The sequence below is a fragment of the Myotis yumanensis genome, unplaced genomic scaffold (assembly GCF_028538775.1).
Source record: "Myotis yumanensis isolate MYYU_CA2020_CCGP unplaced genomic scaffold, mMyoYum1.0.hap1 SCAF_3, whole genome shotgun sequence".
In the NCBI taxonomy this organism is placed as follows: domain Eukaryota; kingdom Metazoa; phylum Chordata; class Mammalia; order Chiroptera; family Vespertilionidae; genus Myotis; species Myotis yumanensis.
Window position 1 is genome coordinate 184864084 of NW_027223754.1, and position 26069 is coordinate 184890152.

Here is a 26069-nt window from a genome sequence, read left to right on the forward strand (position 1 = left end):
TTGATTGTCTCAGTGTTGTTAGACTTCCATAAAGATGGTTAACCACCCCTCCTCGTTCTCCTTAGTTACTTCTCTTTCTTTTACTTGACCCTTTTCCCTCCTATGTCCAACTGGAGCCATTCATGAACTCTTTTGTAAATGCTTCATTAGAGGCCATGCTTAGGAAGGTATCTTTCTTAGTTACGGCAGTTTCCCACTACTGAATTGCTAAACTCCCTGTGCCCTCTGCCAGTATGTGAGCCTTGACCCATTTCTTGATATACTTGAGACTCCATTCATCTCTAAAGATCTTCAGTAGTTAGTTCCAATGTGTGCCTCTCATTCAGGCAAAGCCACATGACAGAATGAATACTTACATAGTGCTGAGAACAGCACCTGTTGTGCAGTAAATGCTATGCAATCGTTAAATGCATAAATAAGTGAATTGTGCCCTCTACGTACTGGGATGGGCTGTGGTTTGCATATACTTCCCTTTTACCGTTATTAAGGCCTTTGTTGTTGTCCATAGTCAGTGATGTGCTGGAGCTGGCTTGCATGGGCTTACAGTTACTTGCTAAATTTTCAGGAGTTTGGTGATCTGGCTGTTGAACACAGCCATAATGAAAAATTAAATTATAAGAACTTAAAAGTAATTTATTTTAAAAATAGAGGTAATAAATACTCAAAACTCAATAACTTTTTTACATTTTGATGTTATCTATGTGTTTAGGTTACTTATGTCTGCCAAATCTGTATGTAGGTGGCTCACAGCCATGGACAGCACATGGCTATGGTTGCTCCCTTTAGTGAATGTTTTCCTTCAGTGGATAGAAGGGGAAGGCTCATGCTGTTTCAGATATTGCCCTTACCTGAAACTGTCTTTCAACCATTCTCATGAAAACTTTTTCTATTAAAATTGTTTAATATATAGCATTCATACATAAAATATGCACATATAGTATATATGACATAAATGTATAGTTCAACAACCAGTTTTAATAAATACTCATGAAACCACTACCCAGGTCAATAAATGGAAAGTAACCAGCACCTCTGAACCCTTAGATGCCTTTTCCAAGAGAGAGAAAACCACTTTCCTCATATAAACTTCATTCTCCTTTATAGTTTCACCACTTCTTTTCATATAACTTCACATCATTTGTTTGTTTCTAACTTGGAATTTGATATCCATGAAATCATACAGTATGTATATGTCTGGCTTTTAAAAATTCCTTTTCAATATTATTGTTGTGTTCTTCAGACATGCTATCATTGCTAAAAAAAAAATAAAAATAAAAATCAATGCTTATAAACCCTAAGACAAGCAAGCACTTGGTCACTTTTAATGAACTTATCCTGCTAAATGGAGCTGAAATTCAACTAAAGTAGTGAAAAGGGGAACCTTCCTGGCCCCAACTGCCCTTGGGCTCTTTCCATTTTCTTCTCTTGAAGTTAGGCCACCAGAGTCAGCCTCATTCCCCACATATTTGCTCTCTCTGTGCTATCAGAACCAACATCCTAGAAGTGCAGGGCCCACAGCAATCTTCTAAGCACAACACCTGGCTGGTGGCAGGTGACCACCACTTTGGGAGCCCAGGTGGCACTTGACATTGACTGGAAGGGTGCTGTCTCCTTTGACCCTGTGTTGGGGATCCAGGCCTGCTCTGGTTGGGGCAGAGGTGGCTTCCTTGTGGTGCCAATCTTGAACTCATGGGAGCTAGGCAGAGGGTATGATGGGGTGAAGCCAACCTTCTGCAGTACTTGAAGGGAATCTGTGTGCAGGAGGTGGAAATTTGGGAAGCGATGCGCTTAGGTGCTCAGTAATGAAGAAGTTCTCCATTAGCATTATAGCAGAGTTCTGGAGTCCATCTCCTGTTCCAGAAACAGACTTTAGCTTCTGAATTGAGGAAAGTTTATGATGTTCCAAGGGGAAGTTCTGGGGCAGCTTCAGGGAAGCTGACATAGTGTAGCATTCAAAGGAGACGTGGCAGTGGCCTTTACCAATGTAAGGAAGTAGCATGGTATTTAACATTGCTACAACTGTACCGGTATGCAGTGCCTTGGGTATGCGTGTGTGGTGGGGAACAGAGTTCCTAGCCTCTAAGGACTCTCAGTTCATCTTGCTGACTTTAATAAAATGCAGGGATCTCTCTTATTGTGTAGGAAAAAAAATCAAAAAAATCAAAACAAAGCAAATTAACTTGACTGTGTTATAATCTCTAGATACCTCTTAGTTTTGTACCATTATTCACAGCAAAACTACTCAAATGAAAGATCTATACCAATAGTCTTGATCTCTTTTAATCTGGTCACTTTCCCAGCGTCAAGAAGAGGCTGAAACGAAGAACAAGCTACCTTGGGAAAAGAGCTACTGGAGAACAAGTACAAGTTCCTGGTACGCACAAATGCGATTGCTGAAGTTGGTACCGATTAAGACAAATGGAGAATCCATCATGAACTCCAACAAACAGCTCATAGAATTTCTAATAATGGAGAATAGAGAAAAAGAAGAGATGGAGAAAACAAAATAATTTTTTTCCTCAGAATGATCACATTGAAAGGGCCTATAAAATGCCATGCTGAATAATAGTTCTTAGCATCTTACACCAACTATATTCCCGGTAAATTTCAGAACATGGGAAATAAAAAAAATGACTAAAAAATTTTCAGAGGAAAAACTGTTTACCTACAAAGGCAAAGGAATTAACTTTTATTTCAGTCTTTTCATCAAAAGCACTAGGTGTGAGAAGATAATGGTTCAATAACTACAACTCCTGAAAGGAAAGATTTTAATCTAGAATTTCAGATCTGGCCAAAAAGACATTTTCAGAAAAGCAAAAATTTTATCTCTCAACTTTTTCTAAAAAAAAAAATTTTAGGATATATCAAGAAAAGTGAAAATGAATCCAAGAGAAAAGTGGATATGGAATCCAAGCAACATCAAAACTAATCTAATCTAATCTAATCTTATCTATCTATCTATCTATCTATCTATCTATCTATCTATCTAAAACCCTAATATGCAAATAGACTGAACGGCGGAAAACCGAACAACTGGTTGCTACGATGTGCGCTGATCACCAGGGGGTGCGCACAGAACATGGCGAGCATTGGCAGCAGGTGGCAGAGCATGGGACATCGACCATGGTAGGATGGTGGAGCAGATGAGCAAGGGCACCAGACCAAGGCGGGGTGCTGGTCGCTGTCAAAGGGATGAGCCTCTGGTGGTTACTGAAAATTCTTTGCACCTGCGTGCCATGGTCCTGCCAGGTGCTTGCACCTACTGCTGGTGCCAGCCCCATTCAAACCTGCAGCTGGCACTGCCACTCGTGCCTGCTGCTGGTGCCCGGCACCAGTCCTGATCACTTGGTGCCGTCAGTGGGTGTGAGTGGCGGCTGCTGGCCCTGATCGTCCCTGAGGGCTTCTCCACCTCCCCCTGCTCCTGAGGGGCAATCGGGGCAGCAGCTGCCACTTGCACCCACTGCTGGCACCGGCCCCAATTGTTCCCCACCAGCAGTGCATGGGAGAGGTGGTGGCGGGAGTGGGGCTGCCAGCAGACAGGGGACCGGGGGCCGCAGCAGGAGGGGCCCGGTGGGGGTGTGGAGGATGGGCCAAGACCCACCCCTATGCCCACTGCAGCCTCACGGCCCACAGTTCCTTTCAAGGTGCACAAATTCGTGCACTGGGCCCCTAGTAATATGATAAAATCCTAGGGTGATCCAATATATAACATGAGGCCCAAGGTTCCAGAAAGAATATCTTCAAAGAGAAAATGAATAATATCACAAAATTTTATCATCAAGAAGGTGTGTCATCTTACTAGTAAGATAATGATTTGTTTTACCAATCACAAGAAAGACTGACAATTAGAAGCTCTGGGAAAAGAAACTGTGTTTTTAAAAAAATCATAATCTAAATATTGAGCCAACTAAAATGTGACAGTTTTGAGTACTTGACAAATTATAAGAAAAGTGTATATGTTTGGACTTGATGTTTGGAATATTTTCCTTCTACACAATAAGATTAGCTGAGATTTGGGGGTTTATGGGAAGTTTAAATAGGATAATATTTGAAGGCACCCAATACAATACCTACTATACAGCAACTGCTCAAACATGAGTTCCTTCTTCATTATTCCTCCCCCAGCTCCTAGCACTTCTTGGCAAAATTGTGTTTTAAATAAGCATATCAAACTTTGCAGGTGTATAAATGAGATTTCAATCATTAAAAAAAATTATTAAATTTCCCTTTGGGAAGAAATGAAAGCAGTTTGGCCAGATATATAATTAACTGACTGCATTGGGTTGCCTACAAAATTCCAAAGCATAAATAATATTTAGAGAGAAGAGTTTCTTTGGTGGGGATTGTTAATGCTCTTAAGACTTTAAAGGATTAATGTAGTAACTGAAAATACAATACTGGACATAAGTACATGTTCTCTCTGAAGAAACAGCAGTATATCATAACAGACCCAAGTGATACATTTATGATTGCTTTACTCTCCCCACCCCCCCTTTCTTTATAGCAAAGCATATATTCCCACTGCTCTGTTGCCATAGACATTTCAAGGAGATTGGTGTGTTTCAATAGGTTTCCTGTCCTTCTTTTAAAAGAAGCAGAGTGTATGAAAAATCCTAGGCAGATCATTAAAATTGTAATAGTACCCCAATGTGGAAGATGAAAGAGAAGACCTCTGCTTCATGCGGGATTTATTTTTAGTACTCAGTGGTGTGTTTTTTTGTATGGTACTTGGATCAGGTCATCCCAGAAGGAAAGGATCACATTAACATTGGTGTTTGTGGTGAAATATAATGTTATTTAGTGGGACTCTAGTCTTTGAAACATAGATGAAAACCAATGGAGATGATCCTAGATCAAATCCCATTTATTGAAATCAGCTATTTTGGCCAGTGATGTGTCTGACAATTCAATGTAAACTCATCCCCCCCCCCCTCTCTTTTTTATAAAACAATTTATTGCCCAATTTCAGAAAGCAATCTATTGTCTGATGCATGCCAGACCACATGCAAAGTATCTGTCAGATTCGCCGGGGAGTCTTAAAGTCATAATGCATTTGCTTCCACATCAAAATAGCCCCAGTATCTCCCCAGTGTTTTCTAAAAATGCAAAGTCAGTAAGGACAGATGCCTGATATACTAATAAGAGGTAGTTCAGTTATTTATTTTAATATATTTTTATTGATTTCAGAGAGAGATACATCAATGATGAGAGAGAAGCATTGATCGGCTGTCTCCTTCATGCCCCCACTGGGGATTGAGCCCTCAACCTGTGCATGTGCCCTAACTGGGAATGGAATTGGACCATGATCTCCTGGGTCGACCCTCAACCACTGAGCCATCCCAACGGGGCTAGTAGGTAGCTCAATTATTGATGGCTCTGTTACTTCAAGTCAGTCCTGGAGCACTGTCCCTCCTCTTTGTTTCTGCCTGATGTTTCCAGTTCTTGCCTTTCATTAGAGCCTCAGCAGGGCGGGGTTTCAAGAACAGGTGGGTGGCAAGATGAAAGCAAGCTAATTTTAATATTTTGGGAGCTTTGGCAAAAGGTTGATGAGGAGGCAATTTCAGAATGATTTAGAAACTAGAAAATTCCATTTGCTTTTGCCTACCACTGGCATTGTATGATTAGCTCTGACTGTTCATGCAAAAACAGTATTTTCACAATGACCATTAAGAAAATCACACTACTCAAAATGTTCATAGATAATGTCCTTTCTGCTAACTTTGTGATTTTGGTGTCAACTTCAAAAAGAAAATAGCCAGTTATTCTACTAGAAACATGAGATTTTGGGGGAATAGAGTAGAGAATTGCAGTTTAGGACAAGTAAGCTCTGGTGAATTATAGGCAAGTCCAAAGAGACAAAGGGGAGATTAGCTTCCATTAGGATTCGGGAGGATATTGGGGAGGACTGCTGTGAATAAATGTTCACTGGAGAAGAACAAGAGTTTGAGGTTGTGGTGGTCTCTCATTGGCTGCAATCGGTGGCTACTATGTTGTTGCTGGGACAGGGAGAGAATCTTCCAGTTTTCTTTTTAAAACAGGAGGTAACATTTCTGTATGAAAAATGTCTTATTAATTATGCTCACTATATTACTTTTTAAAATTTACCAAGGAATTAAAAATTTTCAAAATTCAAAGAAAGGTTATACAACTGTTAAGAGCTGGAATTCAAATCCAACACCAAAAACTCACATATTTAAGCACTTGGCTAAAGACATCTTGTTAAACGTAATCTCCCCATTCTCCAGGCATATACATCATTTTACATGAGGAAACAGGAACAACACATATGGAGGAATATTAAGTAAACCTACTGAAAAGGCCTGATTCTCTTCTGGCCTCAATTGACTATTTTTAAAGATTATATTTAATTTGGGCCTTTGGAGCAGCTGATTTGTTAACCCTATTTTGTATCTTTTTTCTGAAATGTGCTCAATTAGACCTATTGATTTGTCATTCAACAATATTTATTCATCTCCTACTACATACTCAGCCATGTGGTAGATGTAGCTAATGTAGAAAAGTTAAGTTAAAAATATCTTTCTACTGGAGAGAACCAAGATGGCGGCATAGGTAAACACCTATACTTGCTGCCTCTCACAACTACATCAAAATTACAACTAAAAGGCAGAATAACTACCACCCAGAAGTGCAGGAAAGCTGGCTGAGTGGAAGTTCCACAACTAGAGAGGTGAAGAAAGTGCATTGAGACTGGTAGGAGGTGTGGAGGCACGGAAAGTGCTGGCACCTGGATGTGCTGCTCTTTTAATTGGGAGGGAGATACAAGCGCCTGCTTGCTCTTAACTCCAGTTCCTGGGCATGACTCTGGGGGACCCAGACACATACGGGGAGAAACTGGACTGTCTGGTATCGGGACAGGAACATGAGGACGGCTTTCTCTCAGAGGTGCTTGCAGCAATCATTGTTCCTGCATGGGGGCATGGAAGGCGGAGACCTGGGGACCTCTCTGGTGCAGGGCTGACTGGCAGCATTGCTGTTTGCTCCACCCTAGGGATTCCCAGAGACCCTGCCCCACCCAATTTACAACCCCACCCAAGCTGTGAGCATCAGCTTTTGCATATGAATGGCCTGTCCTTTCTCCACCTAAAACCTGTCAAACTGCAACTGGGTCAGAGAGCCCCAGAGCTTCCAAAAAAAGGCCCAAGGCCTGGCAGCAGCAGCCTGCCTTGCTTCACAGCTGGGCCTCGTCTGGGCATTTCCAAACCCCATACAAAGAGGAGGAATCTGCAGATGTCTCTGTAGATCCTGCTGGGCGGTCCCAGACAGTGGCTGACCTTGTACCTCCTTGGAGATCCAAGAGCTTGTGTACCCAGTGGTCAGAGTGAAACCATACTGGATTACAACTCTTCACATCCATAAGAGACACACTCAAGGGGCAGATTCAGTGAGCACCAAAGCCCCACTAAAGCAAGTCCTGCCCCATAAGGGTGTCTCCGATGCAACAGATCTTGCAGTGTAGAAACAGCTGGTCACCACAGCCAATTGGCCTGGAGGTCAATTCCTCCCAGTAATACCAACAGCAATCAAGGGTTAACTACAACAAGACTGTGCACAAAGCCCACAAAGGGGTGCACCAAGAGCATCCGCCTCTGGTGACTGGGGAGGCTGAGCCACTGGGCCCTATAGGACACCTACCACACAAGGCCACTCTATCAATTCAAGGAGACTTAGCAGCTACCCAGTACATAGAAACAAACACAGGGAAGCAACCAAAATGCGGAGACAAAGAAACAAGTCACAAGTCACAAATGAAAGAAATGGATGAAAGCAAAATACTGGATATAGAGTTCAAAACCACAGTTATAAGGTTACTCAAGAATCTTCTAGAAACTTCTGAGAAATTTAGTGAGACCCTCAAGGATATGAAAAAGGACCAATCAGAAATTAAGCATACACTGACTGAAATAAAGAATAATATACAGAGATTCAACAGCAGACTAGAGGATCCCAAGAATCAAGTCAAAGATTTGAAATACGAAGAATCAAAAAAACACCCAACCGGAAAAGAAAAAAGAATCCAAAAATATGAAGATAGTGTAAGGAGCCTCTGGGACAACTTCAAGCTTACCAACATCAGAATTATAGGGGTGCCAGAAGAAGAGAGAGAGCAAGATATTGAAAACCTATTTGAAGAAATAATGACAGAAAACTTCCCCTACCTGGGGAAAGAAATAGACTTACAAGTCCAGGAAGCGCAGAGAACCCCAAACAAGAGGAATCCAAAGAGGGCCACACCAAGACACATCATAATTAAAATGCCAAGGGCAAAAGACAAAGAGAGAATCTTAAAAGCAGCAAGAGAAAAACAGTTAGTTACCTACAAGGGAGTACCCATACAACTGTCAGCTGACTTCTCAACAGAAACTATGTGGCCAGAAGGGAGTGGCAAGAAATATACAAAGTGATGAATAGCAAGAACCTACAACCAAGATTACTCTACCCAGCAAAGCTATTATTTAGAATTGAAGGTCAGATAAAGAGCTTCACAAATAAGAAAAAGCTAAAGGAGTTCATCATAACCAAACCAGTATTATATGAAATGCTGAAGTGTATTCTCTAAGAAGAGGAAGAAGAAAAAGGTAAAGATAAAAAATTTTGAACAACAAAGTGACAACAAATACATATCTATCAACAAGTGAACCTAAAAATCAAATGAATAAAAAACCTGATGAACAGAACAGACTGGTGAATGTAATAGAATCAGGGGCATGGAAAGGGAGCAGACTGACAATTCTTGGGGGGAAGAGGTTGTGGGGGGTGCAGGAAGATATTGGAAAAAGAGCTTACACCTATGGATGAGGTCAGTGCGAGGGGGCGGGGGGAGGACTGGAGTGGGGTGGGAACCGGGTGGAGGGGAGCTATCAGGGGAAAAAAGAGGAACATCTGTAATAATCTGAACAATAAAGATTTTTAAAAAATATCTTTCTACCTTTGAGAAAATTTAGAGTTTGGTTAACAAGTAGACATGAGAATACATGTAAAACAAGAATGAACAACACCAACACAAATATATGAGGAGAATTTTGATATAAACTCTTAGTGCTCTAAAAAGACAGAAATCAGTGCTGTCTGGAGTAACCAGGGAATGCTTCATGAAGAAGGAATCTTAGAATTTCTTTGAAATATGATTGAGATTTGAAAGCATTAAAAAGAATATTCCAGGTGGGAACAACATAAACAATGACACACAGGTAGTTTGTGTTTATGGAATAGTGATGCAACCTAATAGAAAGGGTGTATACAGAAAGTATAAAATAGTGAGATGAGTTGGATTGGAAGATATTAATTCTAAGGAGAGTAGTTTATTCTTGTTATCACAGAAAAACACACACAATTGTAGGCTGTATTTATTGGAAGAAAGCACGATGAAGCTTTCTTTTTGGAAATCTGAATTCTCTAATTTTATTGTTGGGGCCTCAGTCAGCATTACTTTCAATGAGTTAGGTTTTTATGTTACCATCACAGCTTTCAATTAGAAATACCTTCACAAATCAGTCTAAGTAAACTCCTTACTGCATTCACTGCAGAGATGTTGTCAAAGGTGGAGGAGGCTGCCAAGTATAACACTCCTTATATCTCTTTGCCCCTTCCTTGCCCCTCCCTTGGAGAGGAGTGAATAACTCAGATTGGTAATTTTGGAAGGAAGAACTGGGCAATGGTAGGATGGTAGCTCATTCCCTTCCTCACTTCTTTTTGAGATTGAGTCTGTCCACAATGTGCCCTCTGCTATTCTGGAAGCTGAGTAGTAAAGGGACAGATCTTGCCTCCACTGGGGACCACTTGGCAGTGACTGACAGAGTCCACCTAATTCTGGGTTCATGTTTAAGCCCATTTGTTTACAGATGTAACTCACATTCTCAGACATCAGTAATAATCTTATTTTAGTTTCATTGGCTTACTCCTTTACTCCTCCTTCTAATTTCTTAATTGATAGAAAACTTGGATAGGAAAAAGGGTCGCTATTTGTTGAGTCTCTCCATCATCTTTAAAAAAAAAGCAGTAGTCATATTTTGCACATTAAGAACTACGATATGTACATCTTTCATTTCACTTTCTTCTTTGGATTGTTGAAAACCAAATTTTTACTAAATCAGAACAATTGTATATGCTTTTACTAGTATAGTCTACATATCTGTATTTTATTTCTCCCTGATATTATACTTGTATTCGAATATATATTTTCTGTAATTCCGTTTTTAAGTTTACAATGAACTATTTTGTGCTTTCTATATGCCACCTCATAAAGTTCTGTGGAAATAGGCCAAGCTTAAGTCATATGATATTTCATGATATATTGACAGGCTGGAGAAACAGGCTGGCTATAGAAAATGAAGAAGTCAAGTTAATTAGAAATGATTCAGGTTTTACATGTGACTATAAAAATGTGGCCTCATTGTGAAGCATCATCATCTTACTGATGGCAGGTGATGATTTTCAAATAAACGAGGGACCTCTGAGTGACATACCTCAAAAATGGGGCACTAGAAGGGAGCTCATTCAATTGAAAGAAAGAGCAAATTGCTAAAGAAATGGGGGGAGAGAGAGAGAGAGAGAGAGAGAGAGAGAGAGAGAGATTATATACTTTGGTGGAATTTCAACAGTTGATGTGGAGAAAGAGGAAGCAAGATTAGAGAATAAAATGAAAAAGAATCAGACAAAGGAGGAGAAAATGATGTTTCTGAAACCATGGGAAGGAGCAGGTAGTAAACATGCAAATGCTGCATGTTCTGTCAACTGCAAAATAAAGTTTTAGGAGAATTATAATGTTTCCTTGAAGCAGTTACTTTATCTTTCATTAATCTGGCTACCCATTCCAGGAATAGTTATACAGTGCTCAGTATAAAACTATGTAATTTGCACTTTGTATATGATAAACACTAAGTAGAGGATTCGATGGAGGAGTTTAGGTTGCTGGTGTGTTATACAGGGTAGTTTTTCCCACAAGGCTCTCTCTTAAATTGAAAGGCTGACTGTGATTACACAGTATGTGGGGGTGTGTGTGTCAGCTGGAGTGTGTGAGCAGGAAGCATGTAGTCAAGCTGGCCCCTTTCCTGGCTGATTAAATAAGAAGCAACTAATTCTGTGGCATCCACATCCTGGCTAGGAGCCCTGTCCTTTCCAGGCTTATTGTCCAATTAGTTTAGAGAGCGGGCCTTTGATTGTAGTCTGGGGGAAAATGCTCCTGCTCCCAGTCCCTTTGCGCATGTGGGAGTGGAGGCGAGTGGGTGGGAGTGGAGGCAAGTGGGTGGGAGTGGGGCTGGCTGGTGCAGCTGCTCTTAGACAGTCTTGTGATGGATCAACTGATTTCTGCCCCCTTCCCACTCTGATTCCAAGTTTGGAGCTTCTCTGCAGCTGGTTGGAAAGTAAGGGCTCTGCTTCCACTACAGCCTTCTTCTTTGCATGTTCTTAACTGCAGTCTGTACCCCAGTACCCACTCCATCTATCTGCACAATTCCACCTACTTTCTATACTCTAGAAAATTTTCAAATCCTTGTTCTGTGGATGTCATTCCTTCCTCTTGGGACTGTTATAAATTTACTAGAGGCCTGTGGCACCAAGAGATTCCTGCAATAGGCCTTCCTTCGCCTGGCTGCCGGCACCAGTTTTTCTCTGGCACCCAGGACCCAGGCCTTTGCTCCGGCCGCAGTGGAGAAGCCAAGCCTCGAGGCTTCTCCGCTCTGACCGCAGCAGAGAAGGCAAGCCTCTTTAGTCTTCAGTCATCTTCAGTCTTCAGTCGTCTTCAGTCTTCACTCTGCACCTGCATATGCAAATTGACTGCCATCTTTGTTAGGTTAATTTACATACTCATCTTGATTGGCTGGTGGGTGTAGCGGAGTGACACCAATTTGCATGTTTCTCTTTTATTAGTGTAGATTCTCTTTTTTGCATAAATTATTGTCATTTCAGTTGGCTTTTTGCAGGGAGGGGTCATAAATGTATGTGTTCAATTTAATATCTTGAACTGGAAATCAATTCTCAATGTAAAAATAAATTGCTAAAACCCTCACTTTGTTATTGTTTTTCTTTTTTTTAAAAAAAATATTTTATTGATTTTTTACAGAGAGGAAGGGAGAGAGATAGTTAGAAACATCGATGGGAGAGAAACATTGACCAGCTGCCTCCTGCACATCTCCCACGGGGGATGTGCCCGCAACCCAGGCACATGACCTTGACCGGAATCAAACCCGGGACCCTTCAGTCTGCAGGCCGACGCTCTATCCACTGAGCCAAACCGGTCCTGGCTGTTATTGTTTTTCTTACGAACATTTGAAAGCTCTTTACTTCTTAAACTGCATTTATGATAATTAATGAATTATGATGATAAACAAATATATGTTCCTTTAAAAAATTCATTATTTCTAAGGATCAAACAGAGCTTCTGATCACCAAAAGTAAACTGTGACATCAAACTGAATTGATACAATTCCAAGCAAGGACAAGAAATTTGATATTGTTATTTTCTAACACAGCTATTGTGTAGAGAAATATATTATTAATGCCAAGAGCTGTTTCAGATATTCCAAATATTTATCAAACAATAGTTATGTTTTATGCACTCTGCTAGACTCTGGGTGTTTCCGTGAACAAAATAGATGCCTATCCGCCAGACATTATAGACTATAGTCAGAGAGCAAGACATTAAATACACACAAGTATAAATACAACTGTGATGTCTTTTAAAGGAAAATGTAGGTTATTATGAGGAAGAATAAGAGGGGCGATCAGGAAAAATCCTCCTGGGAAGTGACATTTAAGCAGAAGACTAAGATATTAGCTAGAAAGTATTGGAGGGACAGCAGGTAGGATGGCCAGTGTGGGAGGAGTAGACCAAGATAAGGCTGGAGAGAAGGGCAGAGGCCAAATCAAAATCCTGCAAGGTCCTGGATTATATCCTAAGAGCTGTTAAATGTTTTTACCATTGACATTGATTAATCTGCTTTGTACCTTTAACACTTTGGTCTTTTCAGCTCTGTGGAGAACACATTGGAAAGGTAGCGCCACTGCAGTAGTGTAAGTGAGAGATGGTGGCATGGTTAGAAAATGGCAATGAACGTTACAAGAGGTGGATGAATTTGAGACATATATTGTGTGTTGAATTGACAAGACTTTGTGATTGTTGTGGTGGGTTTAGCAGGGGTGTAATCATGGATTAATGGTGAGATTGAAGTGCCATTTATTGGGATGAAGAATAGAGAATGAAGATGACTTTTGGGAGAAAACTGAGTTCAGCTTCTAATTTTTACTTGGGTGGGAGACATAGCCAAGAAGAAACGTTATGAAGGCAGTTGGATGTATGGATCAGGGTCTCAGGAGAGATGTTGGCTAGTGATATAAATTTGGAAATTGTCATTATGCAACTGTTATTTATTCCCCTGGAGCGGAAAATATCAGGGAGAGAGAGGAGAAAAAAAGAGGAAATCCCAAGACTAAGCCCTGAATAAACTCAACACTCAGAAGTTGGACAGAGAAAGAGAAGCTGCTCTGAGAATTTGATAAGAGCTAGAGAGGTAGCTAGAGAGGAATACCAGGTGAGTTGAGGTCAAGGTTTTCAAGAGAAGAAAGTATTTTAAGAAGGAAGAAATAAGTGGTAAACCCTTAAAATACTCTAAAAAAAAAAACACCTTCTAAGTTGAAGGATCCACATTACCTTTTTTTTAAATTAAATCTTTATTGTTCAGATTATTACATTGGTTCCTCTTTTTTCCCCACCATAACTTCCCTCCATCCAGTTCCCACCCCACCCTCCGCCCTCACTCCCCACCCACTGTCCTCATCCATAGGTGCACGATTATTGTCCAATCTCTTCCCGCACCCCCCTACCTTTTTTCTATAAAGCAGTGGTTCTCAACCTTCCTAATGCCGCGACCCTTTAATACAGTTCCTTAAGTTGTGGTGACCCCCAAACATAACATTATTTTCGTTGCTACTTCATAACTGTAATTTTGCTACTGTTATGAATTGTAGTGTAAATATCTGATATGCAGGATGTATTTTCATTGCTACAAATTGAACATAATTAAAGCATAGTGATTAATCACAAAAACAATATCTAATTATATATGTGTTTTCTGATGGTGTTAGGCGACCACTGTGAAAGGGTCGTTCGACCCCCAAAGGGGTCGCGACCCACAGGTTGAGAACCGCTGCTATAAAGGTTTTAGACAGAGGCAAAGCCACATTTTCACACCAGGGAGAGAGATTCAGGGGGCTGAGCTGGGTTAGCAGGCTGGTGGTCTTGGTAGAGAGCAAGCAAAGAAAATGTCTCAAGGATCTGGCTTATCTAGTGCTTTTCCTGATCCCTCCCTCCTGCTTTGCATCATAATCTCAACAACTATTATGCTAACATGGTACTTGAAAATTTATTGTGAAGGCAATGCCATTGGAGAATTTCTCAAAGAGAATAATTTCTCCTCCTATGATGCTCTGGACCAGGTTGAGAACAATGTAAATAGTTAATACAAGTAGTTTTTTTGGGAAAAAAGTTCATTTTTAACTCAAGTTTTCTGACTGGTTGTCTATATTATGCGAATAATTTGTTTGACCACAAGAAAATGAAGATTAGTTGAAAACTGAGTGTGAACTCCAGAACAATTGTGTAATTAATTTATCATTGGTTGGGAGTACGTTATTTCTTTATTGGCTTATTAAGAGACATTATCCCGTATGCCATTGGCTTGTGAAATTATTAGAATTCCCACAGTGAAGCCGTGTTCAATAAACTATTGTCAAAGACAAAACCACCCCCCCCACAAAACTTCTGTTGAGTCCCTCCTCCTCCTACCAGTTTAACATACTTATGAAGATGAGATTATAAAGCATTATGACAGGTTTTTGCATGTGTTTTTTCAGATCAACATTATGAGCAAAAATTATATTCCTAAGTGTTTTGTAGTTATGCAAGTGTGAGAGAAAATACTAGGTTGAATCATGTCAAATTCTCATTTGTTTGGTAAAAGAAATGGCCAAACATAGGCAATTTCATATGGTTCAACTTAATACTTGATATGTGACCAGCAGTTTATTTCAGAAATGGCTTTTGGTTGTTGTTACAGTAACAACACAATAAAGTCTCGCTTAGTTACCGTGGACTGTGGTAAGTTAACTTGCACTAAATTTAATTTTACTTTCTTGTACTGAGCATGATGTTTAAAACTTTTTTTCCTTACGTACTTTCTTTGTTAAATGCTTTCAGACAGCTCTATGGAAGGAACTTAATCTGGAATATAGTGAAAAGTTTTCAAGGTTTATTTGTCCTCTTCCCAGTCTTTTCCTTATACCTACTCTGTAGATCAGTGGTTCTCAACCTTCCTAATGTCGCGACCCTTTAATAGAGTTCCTCATGTTGTGGTGACCCCCAAATTCATTGTTACAAATTGAACATAATTAAAGCATAGTGATTAATCACAAAACAATATGTAATTATATATGTGTTTTCCGATGGTCTTAGGCGACCCCTGTGAAAGGGTCTTTCGACCCCCAGAGTTTTGTCTAGTTTAGTTCTTAGGCGACCCACAGGTTGAGAACCGCTGCTGTAGATGGATAGGATTTCCTGTGCCTCCGAGCTATTTTTGGGTCTGTTCTTGAGAAGTGGAAGACGCATTCCCTTGGCTGTCTTGAAGGATAGTAGCTGTCCTGGCTATCCTTTTATTACACTTCTCAGGCCATTTTACCCAGCTGTGTATGAGGAAGTTCACAAGAGAGCAAATTTCCAGTGCTTAATGATGGTCTATTACAATAAAATCTTTCATTCTTGGCCACAATCTGCTCTCATGGAGTTGAATTTATCTTGAAACTTAACTGAAGCTGGAATTTTTTTTTTTTTTTTGGCTACCAGGGTTAGTAATTTTTAACAATTGAGAATAAATTTAATATATAGAGAGATTAGATATTGATTTTATATATCTGTGTATACTCAAAAAATAACTTAGAGATTTGTTATTGCTGTAAATAAGTGGTATTCTAATTCACAAAGTTTGAGCTAAGTTTGAGCTATTTTTACTTGTGTGAACATGTTTTCAATTTGAAAAACAGCTATTAAGAAATAAATTGAAATTGGAGTTAGTGAGGGCCTAGTAGTTCCTTGCTTTTAATATAGATAAAACATTTTTTTAAAAAAATATATTTTATTGATTTTTTACAGAGAGGAAGGGAGAGAGATAGAGAGTTAGAAACATCGATGAGAAAGACATCGATCAGCTGCCTCCTGCACATCTCCTACCGGGGATGTGCCCGCAACCCAGGTACATGCCCTTGACCGGAATCGAACCTGGGACCTTTCAGTCCGCAGGCTGACGCTCTATCCACTGAGCCAAACCGGTTTTGGCAGATAAAACATTTGAAAAAACATAGATTTAGTGTTCACAATCTGTGGACCCTGAAATGATATACACAGTTGCGTTTTCTTGAGGTTGGGGTAACTGGAATTCACTGAGGAACCCCAGGAAGCTGTGCAGAACAAGTACCTCAGTTAATCCTCCTAAGGAACTGTGGCATTTATACCCAAATTCTCTTCAGTTGTTGGTTGAATGCTGCTCTTGGGGTGGTGATGGAAGTAGTTCATTCTTTGACCCTTCTGACCTGCCATCTGTGCAGACAGAGAGACTCTGGCCACCAGAGAGAGCCATTGGGCAGTGGGAAGTGGGAAGTCAGCTTCAGGGACTACATTGGTAACATATAAGGGTACATGAGTAGGGTACCAACAACATCTGCTACAGTCTACCCCTTTTCCTACTCAGACCCACCATGCTTCACTCCCCATAAGTTCATTCCATTCTGTCATTGATTCTTCTAGGTGGTGGCTAGTTACAAATTCTATAAAAAGGGAAAAAAACTCAACAGGTGCTCTATAAATTCTCTGAGTTCCAAATGTATTCTTGTCCCTATTATGTGGAAGAAATTCTAGCTCCTCATGCAAGTCAATTACCCTTGCTGGTATAATAACTCTTTTGTCTGTTGGTCTCTCAGCATTAACAGTGAAATTGTATTTTGTACTTTACTGTATTTCCACTCACTCAGGAATCAGGATCTCTAGTCCAGCTGATCTGCACCTGCTGGAGCCCAGTCCTGAATATATTGTTTCCTTCATCATATAATGGATAGTGACTGTACCCACTTGAATTTGTGATTTGGAGACTTAGACAATATGCAGCTTAAGATAGGTAGCATGGGTTGCATACATGCACTTGATGCATCATGAATAGGAATCCAGTTTCTATGCAGGCCCAGAAGCACGCTAGAAGCTACTTTCAAAAGAATGAGTTATCTGTTGTGAAGTTCTTTTGTCTAGTTTCAGGATCCAAAGTGGTCAGCCTTGTGAATCTTTACAGGGCTTGCCAACGTGAGTGTTACGGCAGCTGCTAAATGTATCTACCCAGGAACTGGGAAAATGACCACACGAGGCTCCATGACCTGTGATAAAGACTGAGTTCAGACCTCCATTTATTACTTTGCCTCTGTAAGCTCCCCTTCTAACAGTGAGACTATTATGATATTTTAAGTCTCTTAATATCCTAATAGTGTCAGCTCAGCCCTTGTAAGCCAACCACCCTCAAATAGTCTGGGCATTGTTGTTATTCTAATAAATAGCCATAGGTCCCCTTGGAGAAGGATTAGGGAATTTTGCTGCTATTTATACTTGCTATGGTGTCACAGTGGCCTTGCACAGACTCTTCTTCAGTCATTAGGCTTTGGGTCTGAGAATTGGCTCAGGTCTGAAAATGATCTCACTTCAAGGAACACCATAATCTATTAGCTGTTGCCATTGATCTTTCTGGGCTGGGGTTCTCTGGTGCCATTTTAGCCTTGTTACTGTTATGTTATTACATCTACCTTGCCTCTGATGGCGAAGTGTCATTACCTCTGTAATTCCAGAATCCAATAATCCCCATTGATACTAGGGAACCCAGTTGTATGGCATAATCCCTACCATACATCTTGGTTTACAGAGAACAGCCAGCACTGAAATTTTCCATAATGTCTTGTGCTCCTCAGTAGCACATTCTTATTTCTTTAGCAAAGGGAGTGTCCTCTGGCCTCTTGGGGAGCATAAACCACTGGTGGGCTCTCTGTTGTTATATATAATATACACATTCTAACATGTCCACTTTTGTGAATCTTGGACTCCTTTCTCAATATTCTGCCAAAGAATTTCTGGTATTCTATCATCCTCTCCCCCCCTCCCCCGCCCCCCCAGCTTCAGGTAGCTATTCTAGCAAGGCATTACAACCAGTTATGGATGTCTTTTCCAGATGTTCAATCCTGGGTCACAGGAGAGCACCCCCATAAAATTTCATTTACCCAATATTATATATCACCTCCTTTGGTTCAGGACCATCAAGATCCATTCAAGCATGTTCGCCTATTCCTGCCAATACATAGTAGCTGGGTTCTGCATTTCTTTTCATGGATAATTCCTTTCTTCCGATAGCAGGGACCCAAGTCTGATCATGCTGAAACTTGACCCAGTTATTCACCCGGAGTAATCAGAGGAGGCGGGGCACATCTTGAGGAGGCAAACATTACGTTGTGAGACATCTGCCAAAGGTGGCGCATTGGCATGATCTGTAGACAAGAAACGGCTGCTCTGTTAGCAGGGAGATTGGATAGTTTGTGCCAACCCAGAAGGTTTAAGGGAACCCGGGGTTCAAGTTTCTCAAGTGCATCTAAACAGATGTCCCTGTCCCAGTTTTCTGAATCACACTCCTTCTATATCCAGAGTCTTGTCTAGACTTGCTGGGATTCAGAATTAAGTCTTTCTCTGTAATGGATAAGGTCACATTCAGGTTCTGAGCTTCATATCAGGAGTTGATTTTAAGCTGCAAGAATTACCTTTGAGCTGTGAGATTTAAGTGTCTCTAAAGGCTATCATGGTAGACATCTCTTTGTTTCCACAGTGTGCTCTGATTGGCTGAACTGGGGCTGTCAGTATTTTTCTTTTAGTGCATTGAGGAAATTTAACAGCAATCAACTAATCAACAAGCCTCACAGTTCCTTTTTAAAAAACATTATAACAGAATTATTCCTTTAAGGGTAGTTTACTTAAAGGAAGAATTGGTTGGAGCAGATAGACAACCTAGCACTCTGTATAGATTATTCTCTGCTACCAGACAGCTGTTGTAGTAAATATTTTATTGTATAGTTGAACTAATGACTGACAAGACAGAAGGGCAAAGAATGCAGTATGAGCCAGGAACCATACCTCCTGGTGGTTAGAATTGACACCAACATCTAGTTTGATATTTATCTTGGTTACTGTGCCCTTCTGGCCGTTTATTGGCAAGAATCTTTATGGTTACATTGTGTAAACTTACAGCACACAGCTAATCATGGACGATGAAGCTTTGGTGTTGGCTGAGACTAGTTAGGTCAGAGTTTTGAGCATGGAAAACAAAGATGGAGTCAGTTGTGTTCACACCAATGTCTCTACAGGCATTATTGTACCTTCCACACATAGTTTATATAATTACTTTCTTTTTAAAAAAAATAAATTTTTATTGATTTCAGAGAGGGAAGGAGAGGAAGAAGGAGGTAGAAACATCAACGATGAGAGAGAATCATTGACCGGCTGCCTCCTGCCCACCCCACATTGGGGATCAAACCCACAATCTGGGCATGTGCCCTGATCGGGAATTGGACCGTGACTTCCTGGTTCATAGGTTGATGCTCACCCACTAAGCCACATCGGCCAGGCTATAATTACTTTCTTATGGATAGGCATGTAGGTTGTTTCCTATATTTTGCAATGACAAACAATGCTGCAATGTGCATATATATTTTCCTATTGATGGAAGTGTATCTTCAGGGTGGACTGCTAGAAATAGGATTGCTTAAACCTCACAGTTTTCATAATATCTCTCAAGTTCTATGACTATTACATAAACTAGTGCACTGCCTTCTACTTTGACCTCATCCCAATTCACCAGAGTTGAGAGTGTTCACAATGATGATGCCACAGCTAACCCCACAATTGGCCACTCTCCAATTCCAGAATCCATTATAAGGCTCTGCTTCTTAGAGCCTATTTCTGTTACCACCTGAGTTTGGGTTTGTCCAGAAGTATATCCTGAGATGATTTGGTACAATCTTTGGGGGTAATCTTAGGAAACCCCAGTAATGGTGGAGTTATCAAACCAGTTAGCGTTGTGGGTAATGGGTTTAATCCTGAGGAAAGAACATAGGAGTAAGACACACGAACATGTGTGTCAGAGTGGTCTCACTGGGGGAGGGGTTAGAGAGAGCAGGATTATTTATACAACTACTGTATAGTCAGTCATCCGTAGGGATGGAGGGTGTTAACTATTGGACACTTTCAGTCTGTAGTAGGTGTGGACAGAGCAGACTCTGGAAGGCAGAGAAAGTCCTGAGGCAGGTGGAAGCCAAGCGAAATACCCTAACATATAACACCTGAGGAAATATGGTGGGGCCCTGACAACATCTGCTTTAGGACCCAGTAACTCAGCCAAGGACCCTGGGCACCTAGTGAGTCACATGTATACGCTGGGGGTGTCTGAACTCAACATGTTTGAGATCTCTAAGCTGGGACATGGCTGGATGCATCACAAATACATGCTGCATGTACCATTTTGTACCCTTTCTCTTCCCACTTAACATTAGAGAGTGAATATGGTCATATTACATGAAATAGTATAAAAACATGTTTTGTGGGTCCCATCAGGATTTTATTTTCCAACTAGAAGGCAATTCATACTTTCGTAGGACAATTTTTGGAAATTAGAAAGCACTACAAAGTGTTGACAAACACTTATGGCTATACATGGATATCGTTGTGAACCTATAAGCTTATAGTGAGTTCCATATTTAAAAAATGCAAAATGCAAACTGAAGTCTAGGTCTACTGTGCACGCACTTCATCATGAGGAGCCCGCTGCTGCTCCCTGCTCGTTCTCTGGCTGCTGCCGAAGCGCCATCTGCGTAAGTGCTCCTGATAGACAAATTGCTTCCTACCCCGGGCCTCCATCGCTTGTAAGGAGCAGTGCTTAAGAAATAATTGCTCCGGGGGATCTCAAAGTACTCACACTTAATGAATTCTTCTGGCACCTTCTGAAGTAGTCACCGGATTTGTGACTAAGTCACCAAAAGATGGATTTAAAATGCACAATAAAATATATTAAAAAACCCCCACAAAACTCACTGGCTGTACATACCGAGATGTTTCTATTTTCTCCTGTGGAGAAGTGGGATGGGGTGGGATTGCCAGATATCCATGGACAAGGTGAGGGAGGTTTGGAGGATAAACAGTGCACAGCCTATGTGACACGGCAGACCTTTAGAAACTTAATTCCCCAAAAGGGTAGGCCAATGAAGAGGGCGTTTCATCATGCACATGAGGCAGCCTTGTGTGTGTGTGTGTGTGTGTGTGTGTGTGTGTGTGTAAGCTGCCCACTGATTGAGCTGGACTCAGAGGGGCTGAAAAGCATAAAATCACTTTTATTTATTTTAGAAATACCTATTGTATAGGCTCCATGGTGCTTCCCTCTCCCTGGTTCCTGCAGGACATTTCAAGCAGGTTTTACAGTTTTTAGGTAAGTCAATAATCTCCTTATTTTAGCACTAAAAGCCCAGCTTGGTCTAATAATCACATAATTCCCATGAAGTTGATTATTGTATAGAAATAAAAAATAAACCCAAATTATTTCAAATTCATTTACCCAGCTCAAGCCTGCAGCAGGCTTGTAAGCCTGCAGGGGGAGAGAGGGCTGTGGCCAGCTTCTTGCTGTTGTTGATGTATTTCCTTCCCCCCATGAAGCAGCTGCCTGGGGACCACTCCCGGGCTGGCCCAGCCAGATAGCGGATCAGGAGGAGAGGGGCTGCTGTGTGCGGCTCATGCAGTTGCAGTTTAGGGGTAGGTCCCTCTGGATTTTGTGCATGGGTGGCTGCTGCTTCTTTCTGTCCTCCAGCTGTGGCTCAACTTTCTTTACGAATTGTCCCAGGTCTGGTCCCTGTAGCATAGTCCACATCCAGTCCCCAGAAAAACCTATCTTTTTCCTGCATCGGTAACAGAGCAGTTCACTCCCAATAGAGCCCCCGCTCTTCGAACTGCCATCTTTTTCCTTTACTTTTTCCTGGTGAAAATAAGTTTTTTTTTTATTTTTCCAAGTTGAGGGGACACATGGCAACCTTTTCTAGCGTCCCCATGACGTTCCTCTCAATTGGTGTCAGGTAACAGAGATTTGCCTGACACCAATTCCTCGTTCCCTAGGAAAAGAGCCGAGAGATGCCAAGGTGGCCCGACAACTCTCTCTGTAGGAAGCATGTTCTCTGCAAGCCTTGAGGTGTGAGATGGCCGGATGCTGACAGGACTGGATTTATACCTCCTCAGCGTGCCCTGCATGTATCGGTGCTCTAGAATCTCAGTTGAGGATCTGGGCAGTACTTGGCTCTTCTATTGTCCTTGGGAACTCAGCTGCAACTGAGGAGTGTCTCATTTGACCACCCTACTTCTTGTGCTTGGAGTCAGATGGGCACAGTTTTGCATGCGGCCCTCCTGCTTGCAACTGAGCAACCTTGGACCAATAATCTCCTTCAGCTACAGTGCTTCCTTCTGTGAAAAGGGGAAACTAGCCCGCCATGTGTGGCTCCGTGCTTGAGCACTGACCTAGGAACCAAGAGGTCACGGTTTGATTCCTGGTCAGGGCACATGCCCAGGTTGTGAGCTCGATCCCCAGTACGGGGTATGCAGGAGGTAACCAATCCATGTTGCTATTTCTCTCACTGATGTTTCTATCTCTCTATCCCTTTACCACCCTTTCTCTAAACATCAATAAAAACATACTTTAAAAAAGGGGGTGGGGGAAACTAATACGTCTCAGATGTGAGTTTGCTATGAAGAATTCATAGTTGCACGAGCTCAATATGAAGGGGCTCTTAAGATGATGAAAATGATGATGAAGGTGGCTAGGTTCCCTTAGGGTCCTGAGTATCTGCCCACTTCCACCTACTAACAAGAGAAAGCAGTAGTCACTGATTAGATTTCCTGCCTGCAGTAATTCGCTAGCCTTTCACTTTTAGAGTGGTGGGAATGCCTGGGCAAAGGCAGGGTGGCACTCCTAAACATCTCCATTCCTCAACAGAAACTTGGGAGGAGATGAAAAGAAGTAGGAGATGCTCAGAGTCTCTTATTCTTTTCTCTAGTTATTCCTGCCACATGCCCATTGGAACTGAAGTGTTGGGGGAGTCAGCTCTCCTGTCTCCTCTCCTTGGTCATTCATTCTCTCTCCAGCCTCCCCTACCAATCAGGAAGGGGGTTCAGGGAGAGCCTGGTTAATGGCAGGGTGCCAGGCCATCTCCGCTTTGCTGGGAAATTTGATGTGGCAGCTATAACTTATTGTCCTTGCAGCTACCCTGTATATGCCAGAGAAAAGAGCTTTGTAAATAAGTGCAAGGAGCTGATAGCAAAAATTTGAGACCGCACTGCAGTGCTTCTAACACCATTATAGGCACTGATTTAGTGCTGGCTCACAGAAACGAAGGCTACCATGGGGACAGAATTACCATGTCCCCAGGGCATTCTTTGGCATTCTACCCAGGCCGCTAACCAAGTCCTCCATGCTTCGTTTATGGGATCTGACACTATCACAGACTCCAGCAGTATAGCTGCAGGCTCTGGTAAACTCCTAAATTAAAAGTCAGTCCAGTCAAGGATATTTTGATGTCCGGGGACTTGTATGCAAGCTCTCATTAGGATTAGTGCCCAAGTAACTTCTGACTTATTGAAATAAATGCTGATCCTTCCATCTTAGCTCTATGATTGTACACAGGCATTTTAAAAAGCTGAGATGAGATTTTCATGTATGTAAGTCACTCTAAGAATGCTTCATATTTGCTCAGGAGGCATATTATATATAGAAGGCACTAGTCTGCAGAAAGCACAAAAATGCTATATTGAAAATGAATGATTCTCTTTGGTTTTATGCTTTATGCTGCACATTCTAACAGAGTCCACCTAACATACAGCCATTGAGGAGAAGGAAGAGGAAAAGTCTGTAAATCAAACAGTCATAAATAGAATTGAGAAATATAAATATCACATGATCTCACTCATCTGTGGAATATAATGAACAACATTAACTGATGAACAAAAACAGAACCAGAGTCATAGAAGCATCAAATGACTGTTCAACCTATGAGGGAAGGCGAGGGGTGAGGGGGTAAGAGATCAAGCAAAGGACTTGTATGCATGCATATGAGCATGACCAATGGACACAGATGTGGGGGGCGGGTGAGGGAATGTGCTGGGGGTTGGGGGCGGCTGGGGAGAGGTCAATGGGGGAAAAAGGAGACTTATGTAATACATTAAGCAATAAAGAACTTAAATTAAGAAAGCAGAATCGAGGATGCCAGAGAGGTGCTCTTTTCAGCTTCTTAGTTCATGGATCTTGGTGGTTCAGAGATCAAGTGGTTGATCTGAAGCCACCAAACATTTAATTGCAGTCGTGTTCTGGTGGCCCAAATTGGTATCATGCCAACCTGTTGGCAAGGTTTTTAAAAACAATGTACTTTTCAGGGCAATGCAACCAACTAAAGTTTTTATTGGCTCATTTTTTCCCCCTGGTCCATGACATGCAGTTTAGAGTGGAGTATTGCCCCAGTTACTCAGCGGTGATGTGTAATCAATGTGCTCAGCAGCCGCTCGGTCATGTGGGAGAAAACAACGCTGAGAGTCTTTGATCTTACAATGTTGGGTCAGCTAGCACTTTACAGAAATGATGATAAGAAAAAAAAAAAAGCAAAAACAAAAATAGAAGCAGACCTTCTGAAGTTTTTGTTTTTTGTTGGTACTTTACCTACGCCAGATTTTTTTGCTGATGTATTGGAATTAGAAAAGGTAAATGGTTTAGAAAACATGACTTACCAGAAGTTCTACTGCTGACATTTTGATACAGAAGAGAAACAGTCATTTTTTTTCAGTCTTTTCCTCTACTGAAAATTGTCATGTGATTTAAAAAATTCCAGTTGTTTGTAACATAAAATCACAAAATAGGCATTTTTATGAGATATTGGCACACTGCTAATTAAGACTCCCAAAAAGAGATTTGACATTGAACAGGAAAACTTTAAAATTGGAAGGAATCTTAGAGAACATCTATGTAAAACTTCTTGTCTTTGCCCCCATTCTGTCAAGGAGAAAACTGAGACCTTAGGAGGGGTGATGGCTGTCCTAGTTCACAGAGCAAGATCATTGTCTGATGCTTATGGCTTTCAGATTCGTTTTATCTAACGGTAGAATTTTAGGGTTGTGATAAGAGGAGCCAGTATGGAAATATTTTGGAGGGCAAGGTAGGATGAAGAGAGGCACACCTTTTCTAAAATACTTGTGTAGCATTAAATAAAATAGTCAAGAAAACACTCTAAAACAGCGATTATCAACCTGTAGGTCGCGATCCCGTTGGGGGTCGAACGACCCTTTCACAGGGGTCGCCTAAGACCATGGGAAAACACATATATAATTACATATTGTTTTTGTGATTAATCACTCTGCTTTAATTATGTTCCATTTGTAACAATCAAATTGGGGGTCACCACAACAGGAGGAACTGTAGGAAGGTTGAGAACCACTGCTAAAAGAAGAACAATGGTGGGGGTGGAGGGAGGTGGGGAAAAACTAACCCCACTAGATATTAAAATATATTGTAAGAAGAGAAAGAAAGAGGAGGAGGAGAAGGAAGAGGAGGAGGAGGAGGAGGGGGAGGAGGAGGAGGAGGAGGAGAAGAAGAAGAAGAAGAAGAAGAAGAAGAAGAAGAAGAAGAAGAAGAAGGAGAAAAGATAAATAATAAAATGGCAATAAATGCATATCCATCAACGATTGACTCTAAAAATCAAAATAAATAAACAAGGAATCTGATGAACATAATTAACTGATGAATAAAATAGAACCAGAAGCATGAAAACATGGAACAGACTGATGAATCTCAGAAGGAAGCAAGAGGAGGGAAGAAAGAGATTAATCAAAGAACTTATATGCATACATGCATTACCTATGGATCCAGACAATAGGGTGGTGAAGGCCTGGGGTGGAGCAGGATCCGGGTGAA